At 38.4% G+C, this 27,399-nt stretch overlaps 2 pseudogenes across 1 annotated transcript; one reads left to right on the forward strand and one right to left on the reverse strand.

The window, feature by feature from the left end:
- Positions 1 to 288: 288 nt before the first annotated feature.
- Positions 289 to 1,202, reverse strand: LOC111538054 (annotated as a pseudogene). The gene has a single exon (XR_002730196.1). The product of XR_002730196.1 is annotated as a 60S ribosomal protein L6 pseudogene (transcript).
- Positions 1,203 to 3,398: 2,196 nt separating this feature from the next.
- Positions 3,399 to 4,371, forward strand: LOC111538015 (annotated as a pseudogene).
- Positions 4,372 to 27,399: the final 23,028 nt, after the last annotated feature.

Raw genomic sequence — 27,399 nt, forward strand, 5'->3', positions numbered from 1 at the left:
ACCAATTTAATATTTATCATAAACCATTAAAAAATACATGCACAAACTCTTCTTTAACATAGAAATGCACATCGTCAGCTTTTTTCTTGAACTCATTTCAATTATATTTCCCTAAAGTATTTTACCCTAAAGTAATATATTTTAATGCTTAGAAATCTTTAATAAATAATTTTATACTTCTCTGCCATAAAAGTATGTATAAAAACTGAACCTAAGGCACTTTTATTTTCTGTGATTATAAGGCTGTATGCTAAAAATGCTTTTCTAGATTGAGGTATTTTTTGTTTGTTTGTTTGTTTGTAGTTAGCTATTTAATGAGGTTCTTAAGACATTTAGAACACCAATTTGTGAGGATAAATTCCATTCGTCAGGGCAAAAACAGATCGCAGGTAGCCCTGGAGCTGAGGAACAGCTTTGATTTTTGGTAGAATTTGTGAGTCCACAGCTTTCTGATCAATCTTGCGCTGCTCTGTAATCTCGTATTTCTCTTTCTCTGTGTCGAAGATCTCACCTTCCTGGTGTCTGGGCTTCCGCAGCTGCTTCTTCTTGAAGTAAGCATCAGTAAGATGTTTTGGGATTTTGACATTGCTGATATCGATTTTGGTTGAGGTGGCAATGACAAATTTCTGGTGCGTTCTTCGTAGAGGAACTCGATTGAGGACCAGAGGTCCAGTCACAAGTAACAAGCCACTAGCCAGCTGCTTCAAGAAAACCACCCTCTTGCCCCTGTGGCGTCCAGTGAGGATGATCAGAATGGTCCCGGGGGTAATGCTGGCTCGCAGTTTTCTCACGTGCTGACTGAAGGGTTTTTTTTGCCGTGGCTCAACAGCTTTCGAGGCACATCTTCAGTAGGATAATATCTAGGCATTTTGCCAAGTTTAACCACCCGGGTACCGCCGTTCTTGTCACCACCAACTGGTTTTGTAAGAGTTGCAAGAACCTTCTCCTTCTTTTTCTTTTCAACCTTGGATTTAGCGGCTGAGTACTTCCTCTTGTACATGGCCTTTCTGGAATACATGGCAGATCGGGAATACCTGCCAATTCCTCTGACAAGGACAGGGTTGCGGCTGCAATGGGGCTTCCTCTTCTGGGGCTTCTTAGCCTTGAGGTTACCCTTTTTCACCTTGCCACCAGCATGAGCCTTCTTGGCTTTGGGTTTCTCCTCTTTAGTATCTGGCTTCTCAACTTTTTCACCCGCCATCTTGCAAGATGGGAAAGAGAACTCGATTGAGGTATTAAAATGATTTTCAGTACCAATATACCAAAACAAGGCATATATGTTACAATTTGGTAACTAATTATTAATACAAACCATTTTGGAAATGCATGTGGACATAGCTGTTAGTTATATCATTGTCACCTCTATGCCACCTGCAGTGGTAATAATGATAATAGGAATAATAATAGGAGTGGTTAACACCTCTATGCCACCTGCGGTGGTAATAATGATAATAAGAATAATAATAGTAGTGGTTAACATATATTGAATTTTATTATGTGCCAGGCATTCTCTAAATGCTTTTCCTTTTAGTTTACTTACTCTTCACAGCAACACTATGAGTTTGTCTGTGGATTACTATTACTTACGATTACTTATCACTAGAAGAAAATGGAATTTTTAGTATCGATTCTGTTTTTTAATTTTAATGATGTACAATCTGAGAAATCTTTACTTCCATAAGTAACTAATGGGAATAGAAGGTTTTATTGTGGCAGTTTTACTCAATTTTTAAAACTTCGTTCAAGTTACATGCTGAAAATTTGTATTTTTATTTTATTTATTGTTTAGTTTTAATTTTTTTATTTTTATTTTTTTTGAGACAGGGTCTCACTCTATTACTCAGGCTGGGATGCAATGGCACAATCACGGCTCACTGTAGTCTCAAACTCTCAGGCTCAAGCGATACCCCCACCTCAGCTTCCTGAATAGCTGGGTCTAAAGGTACATGCCACCATGCCCGGCTAATTTTTATTTTATTTTTGTGTAGAGATAAGGGTTTCACCACATTGCCCAAGTTGGTCTCAAACTCCTGGGCTCAAGCAATCTATCCACCTCGGCCTCCCAGGGTGTTGGGATTATAGGCGTGAGCCACTGAACCAGGCCACATTTTTATTTTAAATTATCTCATTGACAACACAATTAGGTGCTCCTTCGATTCTGTTGAAATCGTGGAATTAGAAACTACCTAACTTGCAAGTATATTTGTTGCTCGGTCATTAGAGTAATTTCATTTCTGGGAAGTCTCCCAAAGAGGCTTCACTAAGAGTTATCAGATGATTATTAGTGAACCCTCAGTCTTTCACTTAGAGGCATCTCAATACACACAGAAAATGCTAGGAAAATCTAAAAGTTGTTAGTTCACCTTTGCAAATATAATATTTCACCTGATACGTGATTTACTTATCTTAAAAAAATTCTTGGAGCTTCAGGATTAGTTCATTCAATGTATGGAAAACGTCCAAAGTGTAAAATAATTGGCCAAACCATCGTTTTGTCAAACTAATGAGCCAAATCATACTTTCTTTTTTCTTTTTTTTCTTTTTTTTTTTTTTTTTTTGAGAATGGGTATCGCTCTGTTGCCCAGGCTGGAATGAAGTGGTGCGATCACAATTCACTGCAGCCTTATCTCTCAGGCTCAAGCGATCCTCCCATCTCAGCCTTCTGAGTAGCTGGGACTTACAGACATTTATTTATTTATTTATTTATTTATTTATTTATTCATTCATTCATTCATTCATTCATTCATTTTAGAAATGTTACCTAGACTGGTCTTAAACTCCTGGACTGAAGCAATCATTCCACCTCAGCCTCCCAAAGTGCTGGATTACAGGTATGAGTCACTGTGTGGAGATTCACGCTTACTTTCCATCAGAATAAAAAAAAAAGACTTCATTTTTGAGTTAATATACATCCCAATAATTGTAATCTTCCTTCCTAATTCTAAGGCTAAGATAAATATTTATGTCAGTCATGAAGCTTTGGCAGGAGTTTGTTACAGAATGAAATAAGGGACTGCCACTTGTCTGAGTCTCTTTTGTTTTCCTTCCAGAAGAATCTATTGTCAGGAATAATGCATTTTGTGATCATGTGTAGAAGTTGGAAGAGATGAGGTTGTTGAGCGAAACTGCCATGATTTTTGCTGCTCTACCCAAGCATACATCTATGGTTCACTATGAATAGAAGTAGATTGGCCGCCCGCAGTTTGCCAGTCCCAGGACCCGGGGACGCGCACCTCTGCTCCGGCGCGGGTCAGGCCGTGGCGGAGGGACTGGCCGGTCCCTTCCTCCGCGCCGGCCCCAGCCCCGCGGCTGGCGCCGCGCTCCGAGCCCCCATTCCCGAGCTGCCGCTGTCGTCGCTCACTCGGCGCCTCTCTTCCGGACGCCCTCTCCTCGGGACGATGGCGCGCGGCCTCCGCCGCCTGGGGCTAGTCCTGGGGCTGCTGCTGGCCCGCGGGCGCTGCGGACCAATTCCACAGTGCGCAAGGAGCGCGTGGTGCGGCCCAACTCGGAGCTGGGCGAGCAGCCTCCAGGGCACAACCAGAGCTTCCAGTACGGCCAGGAGGCCTTCCTGGGCAAGGAGGACTCCAAGACCTTGGACCAGCTCACCCCGGACAAGAGCGAGGAGAGGCTGGGGAAGATTGTTGATCGAATCGACAATGATGGAGACGGCTTTGTCACTACTAAGGAGCTGAAAACCTGGATCAAACGGATGCAGAAAAGACACATCTTCGATAACGTCGCCAAAGTCTGGCAGGATTATGATAGGGACAAGGATGATAAAATTTCCTAGGGAGAATACAAACAAGCCACCTATGGTTACTACCTAGGAAACCCCGCGGAGTTTCATGGTTCTTCAGATCATTACACTTTTAAAAAGATGCTGCCACGTGGCGAGAGAAGATTCAAAGCTGCAGACCTTGATGGTGCCCTGACAGCCACTCGGGAGGTGTTCACTGCCTTTCTGCATCCTGAAGAGTTTGAGCATATGAAGGAAATTGTGGTTTTGAAAACCCTGGAGGACATCGACAAGAACAGGGATGGGTTTGTGGATCAGGATGAATATATTGCGGATATGTTTTCCCATGAGGAGAATGACCCTGAGCCAGACTGGGTTTTATCAGAACGGGAGCAATTTAACAAATTCTGGTATCGAACAAGGACCGGAAGTTGAACAAAGACGAGATTCGTCACTGGATCCTCCCTCAAGATTATGATCATGCACAGGCTGAGGCCAGGCATCTGGTATATGAGTCAGACAAAAACAAGGATGAGAGGCTAAAGAGGAAATATTGGAGAACTGGAACATGTTTGTTGGAAGCCAGGCTACCAATTATGGGGGAAGATCTCACAAAGAATCACCATGAGCTTTGATAGACACCAGAATATGGCAGACTGTCATAGGCGTTGTTATTGTCTTGGATGGTTGCTTCAATTGTCTAATTTACAGCAGTTGTGTTCCTACAAAAAGCAAGTTTATATCTCAGATTGGGGTATAAAAATTGTTTTTCACTCAGTATTTACTGGAACATGGACACCACTATTCTTTCAGTAAGATTTCTCTCAAAACACTTGAAAACCTTGGTAAATTGCAGTTCTCTCTGGGGATATATTTGTACAATACGACTTTTTAAAAGTTTTTTTTTTTTTTTTTTTTTTTTGGCTGGGCGCCCTGGCTCAAGCCTGTCCAGTACTTTAGGAGGCCAAGGCGGGCAGATCACGAGGTTAGGAGTTCAAGACCAGCCTGGCCAACATAGTGAAACCCCGTCTCTACTAAAAAAAATACAAAAAATAAAAATTAAAAAATTAAAAAAAGCCAGGCGTGGTGGCAGGCACCTGTAGTCCCAGCTACTTGGGAGGCTAAGGCAAGAGAATCTCTTGAACCTGGGAGTAAGAGATTGCAGTGATCCGAGATTGTGCCACTGCACTCCAGCCTGGGCGACACAGCGAGACTTTGTCTCAATTTTTTTTTTTTACATTAAAACTTAAAGGAGAACAAAACTTGACAAAGCTCTGTTCTTCAGAAGTTGGGTGAGTTGGGGGAGGCAGTAATATGAAGTGACTGCCATGTATTGTAACTACCAGATTTTATGTATTCACCACTGTTAACTAGTTGGAAAGTGCAAATTCTGATCAAAAGTGGTATCATCCTAGGTAAGCTTATTTCAGAATAAGTCTAATATTTCAGATTCTTCCTTCTCGACTTTATACTTTGAGTTGTTACTGTAAGTGGTGTGTGTGAAACCTCCATCCATTTTCCAGGATGGACCTGCTAATATGCACAATAAATCCATGTCTTTGTTTTTCTACTAAAAAACAATCAAGAAAGATAATGTGAAAAAGAAAGGAATATAGAGGTAGGGAAAAAGATGAATGTCAGACATTTGAAGAACTATAGGAAAATGATAAACACTAAATATACTTGAGGAACCTTTCTTGGTTGCCAGTGAGGTAGGCCTGATCTTTGAAACAGTGAATAGGAATACAATGTGTTTCCTCCATGATCACTGATTAGAAGGAGGTGGTGGGATCCTTGGGAAGCCAAATGTAGTGAAGTTCTGGATCATGTCCCATCCAGTCCAGTGAATCCATGACCCTTGGCCTCTTCCCCTAGAACAGCTTATGCTATGGAATGAGGACAAGGTGATATTCTGAGCAATGGACTGAATTGGCAGACACAACCTATCAGATGAAAATTTCGGCAGGGCGCGGTGGCTCATGCCTGTAATCCCAGCACTTTGGAAGGCCGAGGTGGGCAGATCATGAGGTCAGGAGATGGAGACCATCCTTGCTAACACGGTGAAACCCCCTCTCTACTAAAATATACAAAAAAATTAGCTGGGCGTGGTGGCAGGCACCTGTAGTCCCAGCTACTAGGGAGGCTGAGGCAGGAGAATGGCGTGAACCTGGGAGGCGGAGCTTGCAGTGAGCCGAGATCACGCCACTGCACTCCAGCCTGGGTGACAGAGCGAGACTCCGTCTCAAAAAAAAAAAAAAAAAAAAAAAGAAAAAGAAAATTTCACCTTGTAAGGAGGAGGTGAATGAAATAAAGGATCCCCTAAAGATTTTTTTTTTTTTTTTTAAGAAATAGGTTTAAGACAGAGAAAAGTGCTAAGACCTACTATGGGTTTATCGTGTCTTCATTAAAGATGGCTTCATCCCATTATCCTCAGCAAACTAACACAGGAACAGAGAACCAAACACTGCATGTTCTCACTTATAAGAGGGAGCTGAATGATGAGAATACATGGACATATGCGAGGGAACAACAGACACTGGGGCCTGTGGGGAGGGGCTGGTGTGGGGGAGGAAGAGCATCAGGAAGAATAGCTAGTGGATACTGGGCTTAATACCTAGGTGATGGGATGATTTGTGCAGCAAACCACCACAGCACACGCTTACCTATGTAACAGACCTGCATATCCTGCACACGTACTCTGGCACTTAAAAGTTAAAATATCAACACAGATATTTTGAATTATCCCTATGTTTTCACTTTAGAATTTTCACTCTCAGGGTGATTCAATACAGTTTTGGAATGCATGAAAGACATGTCTTTCTTTTGTAATAATTGAAAATGCAGTTGTGAAGGGTGAGGGGAGATTGCAAGAAAGAACAGGCATGATATCTTGACCATGATGTGTTGTCAAGAAGATCAAGTTTGGAAAAGAATAGTTATGGAATTTCAGGATTTCGAAATTGATAATCTTAAAACTATTCATGCCCCTTTATCCCTTGAAAAGTCGTAGAGTACCTCCAGGGGCATGTCGGTCCCATTTGAAAACTCTGCTTTAGTTATTTAAGGTTTGGGGAAGATGCATCTGCTGAAGTAAACATCAGAGAAACCCTACAGAGAATGGGTTCTCAACCTGGGATTTTGTGGGTGCACTCTAGTGTGGGGCACAAGCCCTCTAAACTTGTACTAAAATTTTTGTGTACTAATACATTTTGGCAGGTGGATAATTTTAATAGCTTTCATCGGTAAGTGACTATCAATAAAAAATGTTTAGATCCCGTATTATGAAAAGAATATACTAGGTCAAGTTTTCTATAACTAATGTATGCTTTCTTATTAGTGAACTTTTTGTTCGTTCGTTTGCTTGTTTTTGAGACAGAGTCTTGCCCAAGCTGGAGTGCAGTGGTGCCATCTTGGCTCGCTGCCACCTCCGCCTCCCAGGTTCAAGCGATTCTCCTATCTCATCCTCCCGAGTAGCTGGGACTACAGGTGTGCACCACCAGCCCAGCTAATTTTTGTATTTTTAGTAGAGATGACGTTTTACCACGTTGGCCAGGCTGGTCTTGAACTCTTGGCCTCAATCGATCTGCCTGCCTCAGCCTCCCAAAGTGCTGGCATTACAGGCATGAGCCACCACATCGGGCCTTTTATTAGTAAACTTTGAAAGGTCAGTTGATACCTTGTGTGGTTCCAAAAAGGTTTTAACAGCTTAAAAAGCTACAAATAATAAAGCAAAATAAAATGAGGGAACCAGAGTAAATGGAACATCAGGGTTTAGGAATGCTTTTACACTGTTGGTGGGAATGTAAATGAGTTCAACCATTGCGGAAGACAGTGTGATGACTCCTCAAGGATCCAGAGCTGGAAATACCATTTGACCCAGCAATCCCACTATCCAAAGGATTATAAATCATTCTACTGTAAAGACACATGCACATGTATGTTTATTGCAGCACTGTTCACAATAGCAAAGACTTGGAACCAGCCCAAATGCCCATCAGTGATAGACTGGATAAAGAAAATGTGGCACATATTTATCATGGACTATTATGCAGCCACAAAAAAGAATGAGTTCATGTCCTTTGCATGGACACTGATGAAACTGGAAGACATAATTCTCAGCAAACTAACACAGGAACAGAAAACCAAACACTGCATGTTCTCACTCATAAGTGGGAGTTGAACAGTGAGAACACATGGACACAGGGAGGAGAACATCGTACACTGGGGCCTGTCAGGGGGTTGGGGGAAAGGGGAGGGAGAGCATTAGGACAAATATCTAATGCATGCAGGGCTTAAAACCTAGATGACAGGTTGATAGGTGCAGCAAACCACCATGGCACATGTGTACCTATGTAACAAACCTGTACATTCTGCACATGCATCCCAGAACTTAAAGTAAAAAAGAAAAAAAAAAAGAAAGTAACATAAAGCTAAGAGCAAGATTGGAGCACAGAACATAGTGAGAGACCTTCATTTTCTTGTTAAGATCAGGCCATAACTGTGAGTACAGTAGTCCCTCTTTATCCACGATTTCATTTTCCATGTTTTCATTTACTACAGTCAATCATGATTTGAAAATATTCAATGGAAAATTCCAGAAATAATTCATACATTTTAAATTGTAGGCTGTTCTGAGCAGCATGGTGAAATCTCCTGCCATTGCACTCTGTCCTGCTTGGGATGTGAATCATCCCTTTGTCCAGCATAAACAACCTGTATATGCTACCCAATCATTAGTCATTTAGTAGCCTACTCAGGTATCAGTTAGGAATGACTGGGAGCACAATTCAGGATCCTAATAAAGCACCCACCTCACCTCTGCACAGAGATACCTGTGGCAACACTTTTGCAGGGGGCAAGATTCTTCTCCAAAAGTAATATGTGGTGAGTTCTAAAACACACATAAATGAGCTCTCAGAAGGTCAAATTCCTTCACTCTAATCATGTCCACAATTATTTTACCCTGGAAAAACTTTTGAGCAACTATAATTGAACATTGGCCTTAGCCATAAAACTATTTCAGAAAAGGAACCACAGAGTATATAACTTTAAGAAATATAATTTCCTGGCAAACATATTAAGTTAAACTGTAAAATATTGATAATGGACTTATGCGGTTGTAAATTATGAACCCATTTAATGTTGGATGATATTGAACAAAAATAATGACTTTAATTTTAGCGTACTTGGTCTCTAGCTCTTTTTTGGGAAGTAATCGTGTAGGAAGGTTGATTCTCTCTTAAAGCCAATCTTGGAGTACCTGAAATAGAGGCATGTCATCTACATATAAAAGAGTATCTTTCTTATTTTCAGAGGAGGATCATACATCTAAATCATAGTGTCCAATCATAAAGATAAAAATGTAAAAGAGTGAATATTATAGATTCCTATTTTGCCTCAATGGAAATTGTTAGCTGATACATCAAGAAACCACTTCCCCACCTCCAGAATAATGCTTAACCAAATGCAAATATATACAGATTCTAAATGGGCATCAAAAGCAAAACAAAACAAAATTTTATAGTGAGTTTATTCAATGTGACCAATAATTCATTTTTCCCTCTAAGTCAAAAGACTAGAAGATAAACGAAAGCCTAGAAAATTATTATATGATTTGTAACAGAGCCAGTAACACTTATCAATTGTTTCATTTGATCCTCCTGCATTTTCCAGCCCCCTTGTAGTTAGTGAGATTGTATGACTAGCTTTGGCCAATAAAATGAAAGCAAAATTGATCTTTGGGCAGAGCTAGTAAAAAGTTTATGTAAATTTTCTAGTTTTTTTTTCCCCCGATTGAGGAAATTGTGTATTCCCTATGGGGCATCTACAAGTTGGTGGGCATTGGCTAACCTGGGTCTCTGAGTGACTATGTGGAGCAGAGACTTTTACTGACCTGTGATAGACATGTATAATGAGCAAGAAATACATTTTCAGTATTGGCCAGGTGTGATGTCTCATGCCTGCAATCCCAGCACTTTGGGAAGCTGAGGTAGAAGGACTGCTTGAGTCTAGGAGTTTGAGACCAGCCTGGCCAACATAGTGAGATTCCATCTCTACAAAAAAATTAAAAAGTTAGCTGGGCATGGTGGCAAATGCTGTAGTCCTAGCTACTTATGAGGCTGAGGTGAGAGGATTGCTTGAACCTAGGAGTTTGAGGCTGCAGTGATATGATCATGCCACTGCACTCCAGCCTGGGCTACAGAGCAAGACCTAGTCTCAAACGAAATAAAATAAAACAAACAAACAAACAAACAAACAAACAAGAACTTTACTATGTTAAGCCATTGAGAATTCAGGATTAATTTGTTACTACAATATAACCCAGTCTATTCCAACTAATACATTTTTTGTAATAGATTTCTCCACAAGATAATAGGAGAGGTTAATAATATTAATAAGGAAATAGCTTTATCTAAAGAATGCCTGATCCTCATGGTGAACCTTGGTTTGAGAATCCTAGCATTAGTTTAAAAAACATGGAGCTAGAATACACATTGGAAGAAAGATATAATAAGCTAGTAGGTTAAAAAAATTGCCCCTTTAAAAAATGGGAATAAAGCATTTCTGGGATCTAAACTCAAAGGTTTATATGTGTAAAGTTAATAAAGGTAAACAAGGTACATGCATTCAAAGCAATGCTTAAGGCATACCAATTCTAGGTCAGAAAACGTTGCGCTATTCTTTAATTCATTTAGGTTGTGCTATTAAAGTGAATGTACTACATATGGGAACAACATTGATACCCAGTCAGAGAGCATCCTGGGAGGGGAAAAGTCTCAGTTTGGGTTAAACCTTTGTAAAATGAGGATAACATTTTCAATCTTTCAGGGTAGTTATGAGAAATAATTGTGTCAACATGATACATTCTAACTGCTTAGTCTATCTGAAGGAAAAACAAGCTTTTTCTTTTTTTCTTTCTGCTATACTCTCACACTCAACACTGAACATTTATGTGACCAGATGTGTGAGGGGTTTACCCCGCAACATATCCAAGAGACACGAACTGGGTGTCCTATGATTCAGTTCAATTCTGACACTATCTGGAGATCTCACAGGCTAAGAACTCAGCCCACACTTCAGATGCCAATTACAAGCAATAGGTTATCATGTACACTTCTGACCAACTTTGTATAAACTAAGGTTCCCATGCTTCTCCTCCTTGGGTTTGATTAATTTGCTTGGATGTGTCAACCTAAATAACACATAAAAAGAGGCTCTCTAAGAGAAAAAGATATTTATGTGGGGATAGAGAATTGTAATGGGAATATGCAAGTCATAGTAAATTATGTGCATACTCAAGGAAGTAAAGGAAGGCAAAGGTTTTTAAAGGAAAAAAATGAGGAGGATTACCTAGTTTTGAAATAATTATACTTAGCTAGAAGGATCAATGACAACGGTGACACTAGTCTGAGGTTAAACAAGCAGTTGCTGGGCAGATGTCCTTGCAGAAGACTTTTTTTGTGTATGGTTGTGATGGTCTTTACACAAAGAGGTAGTTTTTGCAGAGTCTTTTGTGATAGCTTTTGTTATCAGATATAAAAGCATGAAAACCTCTCTTCATGGCTCTATTTGTCAGGTATTTTGCTTGTTTAAATGTTAGTGACTTCATTTTGATTCTGATAACTTTCACATTTCCTCCTTTCGGTCAAGATCTTTGTCCAAAAGCATCACAGATCAATCACCCTGTAGGTAGGTCTTAGTGTCCCTTCGTGCTGGGATAAACCCATCCTGGTTGTGGGGAGTGATTGGTGACTAAGAGTCAGTGTCAAAACCCTTTTAGCCACGTTTTAGCAATAAAGAAGGTTTGAAGGGAGTGGCTCTCAGGTTAAATCTACCAGGAATCCATTATTAAGTTTAATTTTGTCTTTTCTGTAGTATTTTGTTATCATCTCAAAGTGCTGGGCCTTCTTTTTTTGTTAGGAGTTGTACTTCTGCAAAAATGTAACAAGTAACAGACACAAAGTTTAAAAAGGGAACATACAAAATAAAATTAATAGTAATATGACAGTTTTAGTTTGTATAATGGTTTTGAGCCATGAACCTAGATTTAAAGATAACCAATTGAATACATCAAATTACCACAGAGAATTAAATGAGACCTGTTGTAACCATGTGGCCTGTTTTCTTATTTTGTGTACATGGGTCTCAATTTTTCCAGAGGGATTTAGCCAGGTACAGCCTGTAGTATTGGCAATAGCACAGACATTTTCTTATTTAACCAATGAATACTAAAAAGTTTCTTAGAATAGTTCCTGTTAAGTTACTAGCAGAAAGTATTGATTGTAAAATTTCAATTACACTATTATCCTGCCAAGTAAAAAGGTAGGCATTAAGCGGGATAAGACTCTCATTGTGATATAAAGTCTTATTCCAACATCTTGGGGGAAATCTGTCTACAGTATGAAAATGTCAGCTTCTCTGGCTTTGCAGTTTGAATGTGTCTGATCATAACTTTGGGTGATTTGTTGAACTTTGGTGTGATCAGACATGAGGCTTGTTTTCTAAAATTCATCTAGTTTCAGCTTGTAGGGATTTAGGAACAGAAAAGTTTTCTGTTTGTTTTTAGTTAGAAAGTTGCAGGCTAATATTGAAGGAAATGAGGAGAATTCAGGATCTAGTCAAGTCTACAGGTAGACGAAAAGAACCTGAAAACAATGCACAGAGCTACAATCTAATAACAGGTTTATTATAGTTTTTCTTTAGAAACATACCTTTTTCTCTCTACCTCGATCGTGTAGGAGTTTTAGACTTAAAAACTTCTTGATGCTAGGAAGCCAAACCAAAGCAGACTTTAGATTTTACTCACAGTCTTAAGATTATTTGGCCTTCCATGAAGTGATAATCTTAACTACTGTAAAATTGTGAACTCTGGAAGCCAGACGTTTTATGCACCTTCCTAAATGTGACATTTTAGCCAAGGCCTTGGTAGTAGAACCAATGTTTCCAATTGTATCCTGCTTATAAGGAGAGGACAGTTCTTTTCTTTATTGAACTTATGGAAACAATTATATGATAAAAAATAAGAACACTTATGAATAGTTTCTGAATTTTGGAGTAATTAGATGGGAGAGAAAGCAAGCGCTTCCATCTTTGTTCACAAAAGTCTACTTCATCAAATTATTGTAAACTCTAGATATCTCATGAGAAAAAGTTTCCTTAAATTTGAAAACAAAATATTTAAGTGAAGAACTAAAAATGTTTTAAATAAAAGTCATAAAACCATTATTTTGATCAGTTAATTGATTAACTTTATGTAATTAATTTTTTGTTTCGCTTGATCTTGATTAGCAGTTTTATGAACCCATCAATCTCTTTATTAGAGTTCTGGAAACATGTTTTCAGTCCATCAATTTTAAAGTTATCAGAAATCTGTGCTCAAGAGTGCTTGTTAGAGTCTTTTCCATAAAAAGCAAGTTTGGACTATCATTGATTGCAAATGCTTTTAGAGAATAATCCAAAACGATAACTATGGATGACAAATATTTAGAATATCCACAGTTAAAATTTCATAAAAGTTCCCAATAATGAGGAAATTTAGATATTCCAATTACATGCAGCATTTTAAGATGATAACCAGAATCATGATTGACAGTCACATCAGGAACATCAGACTTATAAATTTCATGTAATCTTTAGAATACTCAAATTAACAACATATCCATACAAATAAAACTTTTAAAAAGATTTAACATAACCAAATTATTACTGATAACATACTAGATTCTTATGAATTTACATTTTTTTTTCTGAGACAGAGTCTCGCTCTGTCACCCAGGCTGGAGTACAATGGTGCGGTCTCAGCTCACTGTAACTTCTGCCTCCCGGGTTCAAGTGATTCTCCTGCCTCAGCCTCCCAAGTAGCTGGGATTACAGGTGCGTCACCATGCGTAGCTAACTTTTGTATTTTTTACTAGAGATAGGGTTTCACCACGTTGGCCAGGCTGGTCTCAAACTCTTGACCTCAAACTCAAAATCTGCCCACCTTGGCCTCCCGAAGTGCTGAGATTATAGGCATGAGTCAACATGCCCAGCCTGAGTTTGCATAATTTTTGAAACATAACCATAAATGTAAGTGAAAGAGGATCTAGTATCACTTATCATTTGATAATGCCTCCCATTCAATTTACCAAATAAGCCTAATCATTTACTACCTCTACAAATGACAGATGCATTCTTTGATGCTTTCCAGGGACCCAACTGGATAATCCCAAAGTTAATTATAGGCCAAAAAGACCTAATTTAGGATTCTGATCCTGGGAAACCTTGCCAGAAATGTCAAAATGTTCACAACACTTGATCAAAGCAGTCACAGGTCACTGTAAAATAATATTTATTCATTTAACTAGAGTAATAACCAAAAGAATTCAAAAGTAATACAGAAAGTTGCATGGATATAAAAACTTTACCCTTTTAAAGTTCTGTTTTCCCAAGAAATCACAAACCTTAGCTAGGCATGGTGGCTTATACCTGTAATCTGGAAGGCCAAAGCAGGAGGATTGCTTGAGCTCTGGAGTTAGAGACCAGCCTGGGCAACAGAGTGAGACTTCATCTCTGAAAACATACCAAAACAAAAACAAAAACAGACAAACAAACAAACAAAGAAACAAAAAAACAGCCAGGTGTGGTGCTGTTTGCCTGTAGCTATTTAGGAGGCTGAGGTGGGAGAATCACTTGAGCCCAGGAGATCGAGGCTGCAGTGAGCCAGAATCATGCCACTGCACGGCAGCCTGGGTGAAAGAATGAGACTCTGTCTCAGAAACATAAAAAACAAAAAACCGAATAAAGACAAAGACAATACAGGAAAATATCTTCATAAAGCTTAAAATATTTGTTTTTTTTGTTTGTTTTTTGTTTTTTTGTTTTTTGTTTTTTTTTAGGCCACTTACCAAAAAGGTAAAGAAAAAGTCCTGTGGTGTGATTGCTTCTACTTATGGGAAACTCATTTAGCTAACCTGGAAATCAAACCTGATGAAAAGTGTACTTGACTTTAATCAGACACAGGAAGAATGTGTCCAGAATTATGTGTGTACACTACATTATGGAGTAATGTAAACAAAAAACTCATACCTTAAGGAGGCAAACAGAGTAACAACACAGGAAGTTTCCTAGTTATATGGAACATTCAAACACATCAAGAAAAGCCAAGAGTGCAGAATCAAGTTATACTGGAGGAAAATATTGCTTTTCCAGGACTTCAGGGTAAGCATTTTAGTGTCAGGCTATAACAGCAGAATGATAACCAGAGGGGAAAACATAAAAAGTTAATGGGAGTTAACAAAAAAGTTGAAGGAGAGAGTTATCACCTCAGCCAAGCAAAACAATATACCTATTGAAGGGAAAAAAACTGAAGGTAATGATGTATGACCTGCAAATCACATGCAGCAAGGTACAGGAAAAGTTAAACTTCTGAGATATAAATCTGAGATGCTTCCAAAATTTTTTTACCTGAATAGATAAAATAAGCATTCCGGGCCGGGCACGGTGGCTCAAGCCTGTAATCCCAGTACTTTGGGAGGCCAAGACGGGCGGATCACGAGGTCAGGAGATCGAGACCATCCTGACTAACACAGTAAAACCCCGTCTCTACTAAAAAATACAAAAAACTAGCCGGGCGAGGTGGCGGGCGCCTGTAATCCCAGCTACTCGGGAGGCTGAGGCAGGAGAATGGCGTGAACCCGGGAGGCGGAGCTTGCAGTGAGCTGACATCCGGCCACTGCACTCCAGCCTGGGCGACAGAGCGAGACTCCGTCTCAAAAAAAAAGCATTCCGAATAACAAAGACGGTATTTTCCACTGAAGCTAGAGAAATTAAAACATCTCAGAAAGAAATCTGGCAGAAATAGAAACTGTCTATAGTTTAGAAGATGCCTGTTAAAGAAACAGATTTCAGAATTAATCAAAACCTCTTAATTTTACTAAGAGCAAATCAATACTTAGAGAAAATCTTGTTGTTCTAACATAGGGAACTAAATGTTTTGTTTTCTATTAGTGTATGGTTACCATCAAAGCTCATTCTACAGAAAGACTTCTAAATAATTCCTTTCTAATTAATTATAGCCAACTTGATCACACACAAATTTAAAAAATAAGGTGCAGTGGCTCACGCATGTAATCCCAGCACTTCCGGAGGCTGAGATGGACGGATCAAAAGGTCTGGAGACTGAACCCATCCTGTCCAACATGGTGACACCCTGTCTCTACTAAAGTACAAAAAATTAGCTGGGCATGGTGATGCACACCTGTTGTCCCAGTTATTCGGAAGGCTGAGGCAGGGGAATCCCTTGAACCTGGGAGTCAGAGATTACAGTGAGCCAAGATCATGCCACTACACTCCAGCCTGGTGACAGAGCGAGACTGTGGCTCAAAAATAAATAAATAAATAAAATAATTAATTTCCCCTGCATGAACCTTATTATGACTTACTCAGATGACTGATGACATGCTTGGATTTTCTGCTTTGTTCTATAGATGACCAGTCAAATTATTTTAGGACAAACATTTACTACATGAAAATCTTTCTTGTACAAAATGATTCTCTCTTCTTTTTAACTTTTATTACAAAAAACACATCTTCATATCCACAACTTTCTTCACATCTCTCTCCTACTTATTGACTCCTCTCTATCTTGTTTCTATTTCCTTCCAATATCCAGAGTTTGGATATAGGAGACTATTTAAATAGCCTGTGAATTAGACAAAATTATTCTTTTCTCCCTCAATAAAGAAACTATTTTATGCCTTTTTAATATTTTTTCTTATTAAAAATGCATTTTACTTTTTGGGCACTCTTTATATACAGAACTATATACATTAAATAGAATTTTAACTTAGTAACTTTAGTTTTTAGCAACCAATTTTGAACTATCTGTCACATCAGTATTTTTGAGATAAGAATTATCTTATAATTTTTAGAAATCTCTCTCTTCCCATAACATAAATTTTTAGGTATAATAGACCCAAATATATTTAATATTTCAATAAAATTTAAGAAGCTAAGAATAAACTTACTCATGTTTAGCAATTTGTTTCAGTTTTTAAAAATCTTATTTGGAAATGACTAAGACATTTAGTGACTATCAATTTCTTAATTTACCAACTTTAAGATTTCAAATTACATAAAAGTTCTCCTGAGTAGCTGAGACTACAGGCACGTGCCATCATGCCTGACTGACTATTTTTGATGTTCATTCCATTTACATTTACCTAATTTATTTTTTAACAGTTTTCCTAGATTACTTATGAAAACTGAGATATTAGACAGAGCTAGTCATCATTTCAAGTTTTTTCCCTGTTAAACTTTTTTTTTTGACACAGTGTCTCACTCTGTTGCCCAGGCTGGAGTGCAGCGGTACGATTAAGGCTCACTGCAACCTTTGCATTCTGGGCTCAAATGATCTTCCCACCTCAGCCTCCTGGATAGCTGGGACTACAGGCATGCGCCACCATGACTGATTTTTGTATTTTTTGTAGAGACGAGGTTTCACCATGTTACATAGGCTGGTCTCAAACTCCTGGGCTCAAGCAACCCACCTGCCTCGGCCTCTCAGCGCTGAGATTACAAGTGTGCACCACCATGCCTGACCCGTTAACCATTTTTATAGTATGTGAATATTAAGTGTTCATCTAAGTAAGAAACTTAAAATAAAATATATGGATGCTTTGCTGATAACTCAGAAGATTACAGCTGTTTTCATTAAACCAACTGTATTCGTCCATTTCACACTGCTGATAGACGTACCTGAGACTGGGCAATTTACAAAAGAAAGAGGTTTACTGGACTCACAGTTCCACATGGCAGAGGAGGCCTCACAATCATAGCAGAAGGTGAAAGCCTCGTCTCCCATGGCAGCAGACAAGAGAAGAGAGCTTGTGCAGGGAAACTCCCATTTTTAAAACCATCGGATCTCATGAGACTTATTCACTATCATGAGAACAGCATGGGAAAGACTCGCCCTCATGATTCAGTTATCTCCTGCCAGGTCCCTCCCACAACACCAGGGAATTATGGGAGCTACAAGATGACATTTGTGTGGGGACACAGAGCTAAACCATATGACCAACAAAATCAAAGTAGTCTTACTCAGCAACAAATCTCATAAACAGAGATCATTCTGTTTTCAGCTGGGTTTATAGTTCTACAATCTTTGTTGTCAAACCCTAACACCTTAAAACGTCTATTTGGTGACAAATGTAAAACAACGTGACCCGTAAATCCACCAAAAATATATGCTGACAATTTTGAAGACATTTCTATTTTTATTTTACTAATAATTTTAAGACCAGCTTATTTAATGAAGATTTACTTAAATCACGTGAACTAAAAAGCATGAGGGTTAATTATTACATATTTTATATGAGTGCTTATTTATCTAAGCCAATCTGAATAGAAGTCCTTAAGGGATTTCTGGTTTAATATGCCAGATTTTTACCATGTAGATACAACATATAACATAACATATGGACATATATGTAAACACACCTAAACACATATACACACATAAGAATCTTATAACTTTCATTGTAGAATTCTAGTCATGAGATAGCAGTACAGACTCACTGGTTTATAAAAGACAGTTGGATCTCAATTATATTTCTGACAAAATTGGGACCTATTCACATGACTAAACTTTATTTGCCCCAATAGATAATCTAATAAAGACTGTGGACCAAAATTTTGGGTAAAGCAGTTTCCAAGGCAGTTTGATTTTTAAGAAATCTATTTCACCCATTTTTTTTTTCAGTTTCACCTGAATTTAGGGTTAAATTTTCAATGTCTACAATTTAGCCAGGACTGGCTTAATTGTATAAGAATAACAAAATCTCCAAGTAGCTTCGAACTATGAAGAAACCTATCTTTTGTTTGTTGACCTGGTTTGCTTGATTAGAATCGTGAGTGGGAAGAAATTTTAGCCTTGTTTCCTCCAGAATTTTATTTTGGCCTCTGTGTGACAGAAAAAGCAAAATGTTTATGTTAGATAGAGATACCTTACATTATTCTGCTGAGCTGAAGATTTTGACTTGCTTGATCTGAGAGTCTAACTTTTATAAACATTTATCTAATTATTTCTCTTTTATATTACTAATTTTTCAATTAAGTGTTCTATCATCATATGCAATTATTAGTCAGGCAACCTAAACTTATATTTCTAAGAGGTATCTAAGCTGTTGGTTATCATGAAATTGTTGTGATTTGTAAAGTCATTAATTTTAAGGCCCTTTAAGACTTCTTTTTTTTTTAATGTATAAAATCTTGCCATAAAGAGTGAGTTTTATCTCAAAACTAGTAGAAAAGTCAGCAGATTCAAAGTAGGCAGAAAAAAATAGAGAAATAGAGAACTTAGAAGACTCTACATGTTAACTCTATAGTTGCAAGTATTTTAAATAATGACCATTTGAGCTCTGAATGTTTCTTGATGTAATTTTGCCCAATAGTTTAAAAATGTGCATAAGAACAGACCATAATACCTAGCCAGCTGGAGTCCCAGAAACACTGGTATGTCTCAATGTTTGAAAATCTCATTTTATCTCTTATTAATCTGTCAAGGCAAAAAAGAAAAAATCTCATAATTAAGACCACAGGTCAGAAATTAGACCAGTGTTTTAGATGGTGGTGATCACCTCAGTGGCTTTTAATTAGCCATCCTGGGCCCACCATCAGAATGTTTATTTTTGCTCTTATAAGATTTCCAGAAACAAGCAAAGGAAAAGAGTCTAACTAGATTAAAAGAAATCAAGAGAAGAGTGATCACAATTGTAACCCCGGTGTGCAGTTCAAAAAAATATTAAACTAGGCATGCAGACAAAGCCAGAAGTAAATTCACCAGAAAAGACATGTCTCACAGACAATGCATTATTTAGAAACCAGAGCACTCAACCCAGAAAGACATACATATCTTTATACCAGAAAGGACTTACTAAAAAAGACAAAAAGTCTTTTATCATCCCAGGAGGAATGTATGGTTCTTTATTAAGGTGGCCTTATCCAAAGCAGATTACAAATAATATTAAAAAACCTATACCAAAAATGGGGAGAGCCAGGCTTGGTGGGTCATGCCTGTAATCCCAGCACTTTGGGAAGCCAAGGTGGGAGGACTGCTTGAGGCTAGGAGTTGAAGACCGGCCTGGGTAACATAGCAAGACCCTGTCTTGACAAAAATTAAAAAAAAAAAAAAAATTAGCCAGGCATGGTGGCACATGCCTGTAATCTCAGCTATTTGGGAGGCAGAGGTAGGAAGATTGCTTGAGCCCAGGACTTTGAAGCTTCAGTAAGCCGTGATTATGCTGCTGCACTCCAGCCTGGGTGACAGACTAGAATCTGTCAAAAAAAAAAAAACCCAAAACAAAACAAAACAAAACAAAAAAAAACAGAAAACAAAACAAAACAAAAAAAACGGGGAAGGAGGCTTAGCTTCAGAAAAGACTCAACAGTGCAGGAAAGATGAACCATGGAGGTAGAGAGCTCAAAGGGCTCAAGCGAGCATGCACACTGGTTCCAAGAATTGCTGATTCCTTCCAATAGTGATCTTTTTCAGATCCCACTTCTGACACCATGTATGTCAACCTAAATAACAAACAAAGAGATGCTCTCTAAATGAAAAAGATATTCATTGGGGAATAGAGCATTGAGATGGGAATATATGCACCATAGTAAACTATGTTCATATTTTAAAGGAAAAAAATGAGAAGGATTACATAATTATTTTGAAATAATTGCACTTGGCTACGAAGATCAATAAGGATTACTCCTATCAAAGGTTGCACAGGTATCTGCTAGGCAGATGTCCTTATAGAAGTATTTTTTGTATAAGGTTGTGGTTTTTGCAGAGTCTTCTGTGATGATAGTTTTTATTATCAGACATAGAAGCGTGAGAATCCTCTCTTCATGTCCTTCTCTGATCCTATTTGTCAGGTTTGTGTTTTTATTTTATTTTACTGTATTTTTATACCCCCTCCCTCAGGGTTTGTTTTTTTCATATGGGATCTTGCTATGTTGCCCAGGCCAGACTTGAACTCCTGGGCCCAAGTGATCCTCCCAGCTCCAGGGCTGTATTTATTACTAGTGACTTCATTTCTATTTCGATTCTGACAATTTTCATAGATGACTCACAGAACTCAGGAAAACGCTTACTTATGTTTACTAGTTAATTATAAAGCATATTTACAATGGATATAGATGAACAGCCAGAAGAGATGGATAGAGCAAAGTATTGGAGGGGATGGCATGGAGCATCCGTGACCTCTCTGGACATGCCACCCTTCCAGCACCTCTACACATTCGGCAACCTGGAAACTCATCAAATCTTACTGTTTGAAAGTTTTTAAGCCAGGTATGGTGGCGTGTAGTCTTAGCTACTTGAAAAACTGAGGCAAGAGGATCACTCGAGTCCAAGAGGTCAAGACTGCAGTGAATCACGATAGCGTGAGACCCTGTCTCAAAAAAAAAAAAAAAAAAAGGGGGAATTTTAATAGAGCTTGATGTCCAGACTTCCCAGCACTCATCCTCACCTTTCCCAGAGATTGGTAGATGATGCCAAAAGTTGCAACTTTCTAATCTTCTAATCACTTGGTCTTTCTGGTGAACAAGTCCCATCCTGAGGCTGTGTATACTACCCCACTCACCTCATTAGCATAAACTCAGGTGTTATCAAAGGTGCTCATTATGAATAACAAAAGCTGTTCCTATCACTTTGGAAATTCCAAAGGTTTTAGGTGTGATAAAAACTGAGTACAAAGACCAAATATATTTCTTATGGTTCCACAGTCTGATTCCTGGCCCTCAGAAATCACTTGTAACTATGATGATTTTGACGATGGTGTCATCAACCAAGATCTGAGATTCCAGAACTTCATCCAAAAATTCATACCTTGAATAATTTGGCCCTAGAACTTGTCCTTATTATGAGATGTGATAGTTAAATCAGATCTTGTAATCTAAAATGGATTTTTGATTTTTTTTTTATGTGTGTCATTCTTCTCTCTCTCTCTCTCTCTTTTAGAAAAGAAAATTATGAAGACTAAACTATTAGTAGGGAATAACAAGCCAATATCATCTTCCAATTTTGCTTTAGATCTTGAAAAAAATAATTAAGCATTTTGGATTCCTGCAATCTTTATCAGATTACTTGCTGGGAGAGGGTACAGTTTGCTGAGTGAAAGCAACATGTATGCAGTCAGCAGTCCATTGATAAGAGGTAAGTGGAGAAACTTTGCCTCTGAAACAGAAATACTGAATTTTAGATGTCATTGTATAGCAAGAAGCTACCCACAAAATCAGGAATATTCCAAATATTCCGGGAATATTTACCTTTTTCAAGGCTTTAATTTTTTAACCATCTAATCTGAGTATAAATTGGTTCTGGGTAAAGTTTGCAAAGGAATGAAAAAAGGGAAAAATAATTACTTTACCCTAGTCTAAATATTCAATTTGAGAGAATGAGAAAGAAATAAACATGATATCATCTATATCTATATCCAAGGTAGAAACGTAGCTGAAGTTTTTTTCTAGATTTATATACCTTAGCTGCCTTTCAGCATACCCACGTTCTGTGGTTAAATACATTTAGTGAGAATATTTCCTTTTAGATAAGTATGTTTCTATCTTAAAGACTGGCTCGCCAGAATGCTTAAGATAGGGCTCCACCAGAAGTAACCACTAATCCTTCATGGTCTATTAGCATAAATAAAAGATAGAAAGTCAACAGCTGTTGACTTTTTATTAAACTTTCTTGAGTATAGTCCTCAATATTTAAGATTTCTTTATTGTAACATGATCAGTTGATAAATTAAAGGATTATAATATATTGAATTTTCAGGCAATTTTAATATATATGTTATAAAAAGAACTAAATTTTATAACACATATGTTATATGGCAATATAATATCATATAACTCTATATTGAATCACTTTTATTGAATGTCTTTAATGTACCAGACACTGTTAATGTAGACACTGACAATAGAGAAACAAAATTTTATATGTGAACAAAATATATATGATTCTGCCTTCACATTGCTTATAGTTGAGTAGGTGAGATAAATACTAAACAATAAATAAATAAACGATAGAAGGATGTAAAAGAGAAGCTATATGTTCAAAAATCAGAGTGACCCTTATTAGGGAAATTAAGTGTTAATTTACCTAGGGATAAAATAACTATTTGATTGGCTGGGCGTGGTGGCTCATGCCTGTAATCCCAGCGCTTTGGGAGGCTGAGGCAGGAGGATCACCTGAGGTCAGGAGTTCAAGACCAGCCTGGCCAACATGGTGAAACTCCATCTCTACTAAAAATACAAAAATTAGCCAGGCATGACGGTGCGTGCCTGTATTCCCAGCTACTCGGGAGGCTGAAGCAGGAGAATCACTTGAGCCTGGGAGATGGAGATTGCTGTGAGCTGAGATCACTCTTTGCACTCCAGCCTGGGTGTCTCAACGAGACTCAATCTCAAAAAACAAAACAAAACAACAGCAACAATCTGATTGATTTTTTTCCCTTGAAATCCAAAGAGATTAAATATTCTAAAGGTTTTCTGACCTGTTTCTCAGGTAATTTTTGTTCCTTCTAAATTTTGCTTCATGTTTCATCTTCTCTTTTCTTTTAGAACATCATTATGATTTGTAATTAAATGTATTTTTTTGTGTTTGTTTAGCATTCATCTTACCTAGTCAACCATCAGTACTGTGAAGGCAGAATCATATACATTTTGTTCACATATAAATTTTTGTTCCTGTGTCATTAGTGTCTGCATGAACAGTGGCTGGTACATGGGAGACATTCAACAAAAGTGATTAAATACGGAGTTATAGGCTATAATGTTATATTATCATATAGCATATATGTTATAAAACGTAATTCTTTTCATAGCATATATATTAAAATTGTCTGAAAAATCAATATATTATAGTTCTTTCCTTTAATTTACCAATTGATCAAGTTACAACAAAGGACATCTAAGATACTGGCCGGGCACGGTGGCTCACGCCTGTAATCTCAGTACTTTGGGAAGTCAAGGCGGGTGGATCACGAGGTCAGGAGTTCGAGACCAGGCTTGCCAACATAGTGAAACCCCGTCTCTACTAAAAACAGAAAAATTAGCCAGGTGTGGTTGCATGTGCCTGTAGTCTCAGCTACTTGTGAGGCTGAGGCAGGAAGAATCGCTTGAACCCAGGAGGTGGAGGTTGCAGTGAGCTGAGACCACGTCATTGCACTCCACCTTGGTTGACAGAGGGAGACACCTTCTCAAAAAAAAAAAAAAATCTAAGATATTGCAAATTATACTCAAGACGTTTAAAAAATACTCAACCGCTGTTGATAGCTTAGAACATAGACACTATTTACTGGTGGCGTTGGCAATAGAAATTCAATCTGGAGCAGAATCTGATTCAAATTGGACAAATCTTAGCCATGTGTCCTGGTTATATTCGATTGGTGTATTAGTTTTCTATTGCTGCTGTAACATATTGCCACAAACATACCATTTTAAAAGAACACAGATTTATTATCTTATAGTTCAAGAGGTCAAAATTCTGAAATCAGTTTCACTGGGATAAAATTGGTGCCAATAGTCCTGCATTACTTTGGGAGTCTCTAGGGGAAAATGCATTTCCTTGTCTTTTCTAGCTTCTAGAGTCTACCCACATTTTTGGCTGATGACTCTTTCCTCCATCTTTAAAGCCACCAATGTAGCATATTCTCCCCTTTCTGTCTTATGTTTCCATCCTTACATCTTCTCTCTCTCTTTTATCCTTCTGCCTCCCTATTATAAGGATTACAGTGGACCCGCCCAGATAATCCAGGATAATCTCTCCACCTGAAAATTCTTAATTACACCTTCACAGTCCCTTTTACTATGTTCTGGTGTTCTGGCAATAAGGATGTGGTTATCTTTGTTGGGGAGTGGTATGGTTTGGCTCTGTGTCCCCAGCCAGATCTCAATTTGAATTGTAATAATCCCCACGTGTCATGGGAGGGACCTGGTGGGAGGTAATGGAATCACGGGGGCAGGTCTTTCCCACGCTGTTCTATGATAGTGATTAAGTTTCACAAGATCTGATGGTTTTATAAAGGGGAGTTCCCCTGCACAAGCTCTCTCTTGCCTGCCACCATGCAAGATGTGACTTTGCTCCTCATTTGCCTTCTGCCATGATTGTGAGGTCTCCCCAGCCATGGGGAACTGTGAGTCAACTAAACCTCTTTCCTTTATAAATTACCCAGTCTGAGATCTGTCTTTATTAGCAATGTGAGAACAGACTAATACAGGGGGAGGGGCGTTATTCAGCCTACTACAATTGGTCTAGGGGTAAGAATCTGACCTAACTGAGGCCAGAGTCCTTCTCCTGGTTATTATTATTATTTGTTTTTTCCCTGGAACTTGAGAAAAATCTCCTGTAATGATGGAAGCTCTGACATATGGAGTTTAGGATCCAACAGCAGTCATATTCTTGAGGCATGGAAAAGGTAATATAAAAGAAAAAGAATCTAGTCCCCTATATGCTTATTTTGTAAATAAAACATGAGAGACATATCCATGGGAGAGACAGATTAAGATGAAAAAATAGAGAGACTGAGGTTCAGGTGTACTTTTGCATCTCATACTTTGGTTATATGAAGCACCACAGTTTCCCCTAAAATTTTCCTCTTTTACCTAAACTAATTTGAGATGAGTTTCCAATACTGACAACTAAAGAACTAACTAATATACTAGTACAATATGTAATATTACATATTATATCTGTAATACAATAAAACTAATATAATAGTAAAATATATTTTATACACTTAGCATTCAGTTAGGCTCTTGCTCACTCCAGTTCTTCTAAACCAAGGTCATGGAAGTCACATTTTTACATGTCTGACAAGTTCATAGACAAGCTTCCTGAGCCACATTCCTGGACCAGGGTCTCCAATGATTTAGATAAACCAGGAGGATACTCAAGACCAAGCCCTGGTGAGACTGGAGTAGACCAAGGAAAGAGATGACTGACAGTCATTCTCTCAGCCAGGAAAGTCTAGGAAAGACCTGAGGCTTCTGCCAGTCAGGTTATACCATACTGAGGTAGAGATCTTCCCCTTCATGTGGGTCTCAGTGAGAGATCTTGTACAAATCCTTTCTCACTTCTCTCTAGCAAACTCCAACTCATTTCTCAAGGTCCAACTCAGAAGTTCCCTCTCCTGTGAAGTCTTCTCTGAGTGTCTCCTTTACCCACTTTCTTCTCTATCACCTTCCACTTTTTCAGAACTTAATTGCTGTGTCCTGTGTGTTCCCATAATCCTTTAAGTATTCTTCCCTTGGTGTCATTAAAACATGATATGTCCTATTTGGTTGTTTTTTTTCATGTATGCTTAACTACCTGCCTTGAAGATGTATTCCTTGAGAACGTGACATGCTTCAAACTGTGTTATGTACTATGCTAGGTAAAGAATATGCAATGAGGCTGGGCGCGGTGGCTTACCAGGTAGTTCCAGCCTTTTGGGAGGCCAAGGCGGGCCGATCACTTGCGGTCAGGAGTTTGAGACCACCCTGGCCAACATGGTGAAACCCCATCTCTAATAAAAACACAAAGATTAGCTGGGCATGGTAGCATGCACCTGTAATCTCAGCTACTCAGGAGGCCAAAGGCAGGAGAATCGCTTGAACCAGGGATGCGAGGTTGCAGTGAGCCAAGTTCACACCATTGCACTCCAGTGTGGGCAACAGAGCGAGACTCCGTCTCAAACAAACAAACAACACAAAAACAAAAACCAGAAACAAAAAAAAATTCCTTGCTCCAAAGGAGCTAACAGTCCAATGAGAGGCAGAGCAGTAAATTCCAGCAGTGTGTGATGAGAACTATGTCAGGGGCGTGGGAAATACAGCAGGAGCATTTATGGAGTCACTTCACTTAGAAGGAGTGGGCAGGCCAGGGATGCATCAGAAAGGTGATGCTTAAGCTGAATCTTAGAGGTTAATAGGAGTTCTTGGACAGACAAGAGAAAGAACATTCCAGGCAAGGTCATAGAGTCAAGAGAGAACATGGTAGATTCAGTGCACTATGAACAGCGTGATATTATTGAAACAAAAAGTTTATGTTGGGGCGAGATGAGAGATGAGGTTAGAGAGAATGATAAGAGAAAAAACGAAAAAATCTTAAAGGATTATACTAGAAAGTGAAGATTCCATTTCCAAAAGTAATTGTGAAGTGCCTGTCATAGAATATTGGCCATTGCATCATTGATCGTTTTGAGGCAGAGACTGCTCACAGTCGATACAGAAATCAAAAGGCACAGTCACGGAACTGATGGTTGGCTGTAACACTGACATCTTTGCTTTGGGAAAGAAAAGTCAATATTGAAGCCCTAAATTTTCTGTGTTTTTAAAATTCAAAGATCAAAGACATAAATATGACTGGGCAGTTGTATATAAAAGAAAAGATGAGTAAAATTGGAAAGCTTGGAAGTAATATACACTTATTACTTACTTAGGGTTCTTCTGCATTCGTAGTAAACTAATTGCTAGTAGCAGGGTTCTTAGCCCGGATTATATTGATCTTTTTGAGGTTCTGAAAACATCTTTAAATTCTAGGCAAAATTTTGAGCACATGTATGTTTGCTTATTTTCGTGGGGAGAGGGGTTTGGGACTTTGCCTAGGTTTAATAGAGTTCTTGGCCCCAAAAAGGTAAAAATCC

The sequence above is a fragment of the Piliocolobus tephrosceles genome, chromosome 5 (genome assembly GCF_002776525.5).
Source record: "Piliocolobus tephrosceles isolate RC106 chromosome 5, ASM277652v3, whole genome shotgun sequence".
Lineage (NCBI taxonomy): Eukaryota > Metazoa > Chordata > Mammalia > Primates > Cercopithecidae > Piliocolobus > Piliocolobus tephrosceles.